Source organism: Physeter macrocephalus, chromosome 1, assembly GCF_002837175.3.
Source record: "Physeter macrocephalus isolate SW-GA chromosome 1, ASM283717v5, whole genome shotgun sequence".
NCBI classification, from domain to species: Eukaryota; Metazoa; Chordata; class Mammalia; order Artiodactyla; family Physeteridae; genus Physeter; species Physeter macrocephalus.
Window position 1 is genome coordinate 101,591,646 of NC_041214.2, and position 5,829 is coordinate 101,597,474.

General features: G+C 40.2%; 1 protein-coding gene across 1 annotated transcript in view; it reads left to right on the forward strand.

Annotated features, from left to right (window-relative positions):
* SLC9C1 (solute carrier family 9 member C1) overlaps window positions 1-5,829 on the forward strand; it is a 116,448-nt gene that overhangs the window by 12,073 nt on the left and 98,546 nt on the right. The window lies entirely within an intron of this gene.

Genomic DNA, 5,829 nt, shown 5'->3' on the forward strand with positions numbered 1-5,829 from the left:
CGGGGCGCGAACCCGGTTCCCCTGCATCGGCAGGCGGACGCGCAACCACTGCGCCACCAGGGAAGCCCTCTCTTTTTTAATGATTCAATTTCATTTGATTTACCTTAGAAATTCTGTCCAAATATTATGTAATTTTTGGTACAGATAGTCATTTGCAATGTCATGGGGTACAAGTGCAAAGACTAACTTTCTCATTACTTGTCATTTCCATATAGTATATTTCTTTTGAATATTAATTCAAAGAGAAAAGTAGGAAATCATTTCTGTAGCCTTATTAGTAAAGCCTCAAATAGATGCCAGGTGAAAAAATTTGCATAGTGACTATTACAGGCATTATTTTCAAAAGTCATTCCTAAGCAAGATAAATTATATTCAATTAAATTGATTAAAAAATCCATTACACATTGTTTTTAGCAGGTTCTTCAAGATTTACATAACAGTTTCATTGTCTTCCATGTATGACTTAGATTCACAATCAAAAATAAGTCTCCACTTTGATACCACTGTAGTTTTCTTTTTTCCAAAAGTTTTTACTTTTGATGAAGTTCAATTCATCAATTTTTCTTTTAGAATTTGTGTTTTTATGTCCTATTAAAAATTATTTGCCTAATCTAAGGTCACTAAGATCTTTTGCTATGTTTTCTTCTAGAAGTTTAATAGTTTTAGATTTCACATTTAGGTCTAAGATCCAATTTGAGTTAATTTTTGATGTGAGATGGTTGTTCTGTTTCATATTTTTTATATGGACATTCAATTTTTACAAAATCATTTTTCTTCTTCCAGTTTTATTGAGATATAATCAATATAGAGCACCATATAAGTTTAAGGGGTACAGCATGATTTGACTTGTATACATCATGAAATGATTATCATAATAAATTTAATGAACATCCATCATCTCATACAGATACAAAATTAAAGAAATAGAAAAAAATATTTTTCTTTGTAATGAGAACCCTTAGGATTTACTCTCTTAACAACTTTTGTGTGTAACATACAGCAGTGTTCATTATATTCATCATATTGTTGTACATCACATCCCTACTACTTATTTATTTTATAATTGAAAGTTTGTACCTCTGGACTGCCTTCATCCAATTCTCCCTCTCACACTGCCCCCGACCCTGCCTCTGGTAACCACAAATCTGATCTCCTTTTCTATGAGTTTGGTTGCTTGTTTGTTTATTTTTGAAGTATAATTGACCTACACCACTGTGTTAGTTCCTGTTATACAACACAGTGATTTGATATTTATATACTTTTCAAAATGATCATCATGATGTCTAGTTACAATATGTCACCATACAAAGATATTAAATAGTTATTGCCTATATTACTCACACTGTACATTTCATACCTGTGAATCATTTATTTTGCAACTGGAAGTTTGTATGTGTTAATCTCCCTCACCTGTTTCTTTCCTTCTCCCAACCCTCTCTCCAGGTGGCTACCTGTTTGTTCTCTATATCTATAAATCTGTTTCTATTTTGTTACATTTGTTCAGTTAGCATAATACCCTCTAGGTCCATCTATGTTGCCACAAATGGCAAGATTTCATTCTTTTGTGGTTGAGTAATATTCCATTGTGTGTCTGTGTGTTGTTTGTATATATATATATATGTATATATATACACACATATATAAACCACATCTTCTTTATCCATCTATCGATGAACATTTAGGTTGCTTCTATACCTTGGCTATTGTAAATAATGCTGCAATGAACATAGAGTGCACATATCTTTTTGAATGAGCATTTTCATTTGTTTTGTATAAATACCCAAAAGTGGAATTGCTGGATGATATGGTAGTTCTATTTTTAATTTTTTGAGGAATTTCCATACCGTTTTCCATAGTGGCTGCACCAATTTACATTCCCATGAATGGTGCGTGAGGTTTCCCTTTTCTGTACATCCTCTCTAAAACTTACTTGTCTTTCTGATAATAGCCATTCTGACAGATGTGAGGCGATATCTCATTGTCAAAATCAGGGATTTGCATTTCCCTGATGATTAGTGATGTTGAGCACATTTTCATATGCCTATTGGCCATTTGTCTGTCTTCTTTGGAAAAATATCTATTCAGATCCTCTGCCCATTACTTAATGGGGTTGTTTCTTTGTTTTTGATGTTAAGTAGTATGAGCTCTTTGTACATTTTGGATCTTAACCCCTTATTCGATATATTGTTTGCAAATATCTTCTCCCATTCAGTAGGTGATCTTTTTGTTTTGTTGAGAGTTTCCTTCACTATGCAAAAGCTTTCTAGTTTCAAGTAGTCCCATTTATTTATTTCTTGCTTTTGTTTCCCTTGCCTGAAGAGAGATAGCCAAAAAACACGTTACTAAGACTGATAACAAAGATCTTACTACCTATGTTTTCTTCTAGAAGTTTTTCAGGTCTTACATTTAAGTCTTTAATCCATTTTGAATTTATTTTTGTGAAGGATGTGAGAGAGTAGTACAGTTTAATTATTTTGCATGTGGCTATTCAGTTTTCTCAACACCATTTATTGAAGAGGCTGCCTTTCCCCCATCGTATATTTCTCCCTCCTTTGTCGTAGATTAATTGCCTATATAAGTGTGGGTTCATTTCTGGGCTTTCCATTCTGTTCCATTGATGCATGTTGCTGATCTCTTAAGCTCACATGCATTTTAACAACCCTGCATTTTTATTCCCCCCTCACATTTACTGTTTTTGACATCATATTTTACATATTTTTGCTTTATGTATCCCTTTACTACTTATTGTTGGTATAGATGATTTTACTACTTTGGTTTTTTACCTTCCTACTAGCTTTTAAGTGGTTGATCTACTACCTTTACTGTATATTTGCCTTTACCAATGAGATTTTTCCTTTCATAATTTTCATATTTCTAGTTGTAGCCTTTTCCTTTTCACTTAGAGAGGTGCATTTAACATTTCTTGTAAAGCTGGTTTGGTGGTGCTGGACTCTTTTAGCTTTTGCTTTTCTATAAAACTTTTCATCTCTCCATCAAATCTTAATTAAAGCCTTGCTGGGTAGAGTAGTCTTGTTTCTAGGTTTTTCCCTCTTATCACTTTAAATATATCATGCCACTCCTTTCTGGCCTGCAGAGTTTCTGCTGAAAAGTCTGCTGACCGTCTTTTGGGAATTCCCTTGTATGTAACTTGTTGCTTTTCCCTTGCTGCTTTTAATATTCTTGCTTTAACTTTATGATCATTACCTTGAACTCTTTATCAGGTAGATTGCTTATCTTCACTTCACTTAGTTCTTCTGCGGTTTTATCTTCTTCCTTCATTTGGAACATATTCCTCTGCTGCTTCATTCTGCCTAATTTGCTGTTTTATTTATATGTATCTGGTAAGTTAGTTACATTTTCCAACCTTGGAGAAGTGGTCTTTTTTAGGAGTCCTCTGTGACCCAGCAACATACTCTCCTCTCATCACCAGAGCTGTATCCTCTAGGAGTTCTTCCTATGTGGGCTTTGTGGGTCCTTCTGTTGAAGGAGGATGACTACTATGTGCATTCTGGTAGATGTGGCTGACCCCCAGTCCAGTTGGTTGCCAGGTCCTGCCTTGTGTGGATGCTGCCAGCTGCTGGTGGGCAGAGCCAGGCCACAAGGCAGCTGCCTGCAGAGCCCTGGGTGGTCCTGGGGCTAGGGTTGGCCCACTGGTGGGCAGAGCTGGGTTCTGGAGTGGGTGCTTGTGGGACCTGGTATCCTGGGTCTAGTGTCTGCTGCTGGTGGGTGAACCCAGTTCCTGACACAGCTGATTACAGGGTCTGGAGTACCCCAAAGTTCATATTGGCCTGTTGGTGAGTAGGGCTGAACCCTGGGGTGGGGAGCTGAGGGGTCAAAGATGTCTCAGAGCTGGTGTCAGCTTGCTGACAGGCTTGGTGGTTGGGTCCCTGGGCTGGTGTTGGCCTGCTGATGGGCAGGGCCATGGTCCAGGGCATCCTGGAGCAAGTGCTGCCCTGCTGATCTGGATGGCTTTGGTGCTCTGGTGGTCCCTGGGCTCATGTCCACCCACTGGTGGATGAGGATGAGTCCTGGGGCTAGTGCCAGCCCACTGGTGAGTGGAGCTATGGCCTAGGTTCTCTGGCTGCAGGGCCCTGAGGGTCCTGGAATTGGTATGTTGGCCTGCTAGTGGGCAGAGCTGGGGCCTGGGTGGTCCTGGGGCTAGTGCCAGCCCGTTGGTGGGTGAGGCTTGTCCAGGGGCTAGTGCCAGCTTGATGGTGGGCAGAGCCAGTTCCCTCCAGATGGCTGTGGATATGCAGGGGATCCCAGGACTAGTGCCAGTGCATTGGTGTGTGGGGTTAGATCCTAGGCCTTTTGGTGGACAGGGCTGTGTCCCAGAATAGTTGTACACTCAGAGAGTGTTAAGGCAATTGGCCTGCTGGCGGGTGGGGCTATATTCTCACCCAGGTAGCTGCTTGGCCTGAGGCGTCCCAGTACTTTTGCCAATGGGCTGGTGGGCAGGGCCAGGTCCTGGCACTAATAAGCTAGAGGGAGGACTCCAAAATGGCTCTTGCTAGCACCAGTGCTCATGTGGTAGAACAAGGTCCCCCAAATGGCTGCCACCAATGTCTATGTCTCCAAAGTGAGCTCCAGTTGCATCCTTCCTCTCTGAGAGGCACTCCGAGATCAGCAGGAGGGTCTGACCCAGACTCCTTTCAAATCACTGCTTCTGCCCTGGGTCCCAGAGCATCTGAGATTTTGTGTGTGCCCTGTAAGAGGGGAGTATCTATTTCCCACAGCCATCTGGCTCCCAAAAGCAAGCCCTGCTGGCCTTCAAAGCCAAATGTTCTAGAGGAATCATCTTCATGGTGCAGTACCCCCAGGCTGGGGAGCCTGATGCAGGGCCTGGACCCCTTGATCCTTAGGGAGAGCCTCTGTAATTGTAATTATCCTCCTAGTTGTGGCTCACTCACTGTGGGTATGGATATTGACTATACCGTGTCTCTGGCCCTTCTACACATCTCATGGTTTGTTTTTTTGTTTTTGTTTTTGAAGTATAGTTGATTTAAAATATTATATTAGTTTCAGGTCTACAATGTAGTGTGATTCAGTATTTTTGGAGAACATACTCCATTATAAGTTATGATAAGATAATGACTATAATTCCCTGTACTATACAATATATCCTTGTTGCTTATCTATTTTATACATGCTAGTTTGTGTCTGTTAATCCCATACACTTAATTTGTCCCTTCTCCCTTTGGTAACCACTAATTTCTTTTCTATGTCTATGAGTCTGTTTCTGTTTTGCATATACATTCATTTGTATTAATTTTTTAGATTCCACATATAAATGATATCATATAGTATTGGACTTTGGCTTATTTCACTAAGCATAACATTTTCTAAGTCCATCCACATTGCTGCAAATGGCAGAATTTCATTCTTTTTTGCATTGGTTGTATAGTGGTGAGCATAGGTGCCTTCCATTCTTTTTATGGCTGAGTAATAGTCTATGGAATACATACACCACATCTTCTTTTTTTTTTTTTTAGCATCTTTATTGGAGTATAATTGCTTTACAATGGTGTGTTAGTTTCTGCTTTACAACAAAGTGAATCAGTTATACATACATATATGTCCCCATATCTCTTCCCTCTTGTGTCTCCCTCCCTCCCACCCTCCCTATTCCACCCCTTTAAGTGGTCACAAACCACCTAGCTGATCTCCCTGTGCCATGCGGCTGCTTCCCACTAGCTATCCACCCTACGTGTGGTAGTGTATATATGTCCATGCCACTCTCTCACTTCGTCACAGCTTACCCTTCCCCCTCTCCATATCCTCAAGTCCATGCTCTAGTAGGTCTGTGTTTTATTCCCGTCCTACCCCTAG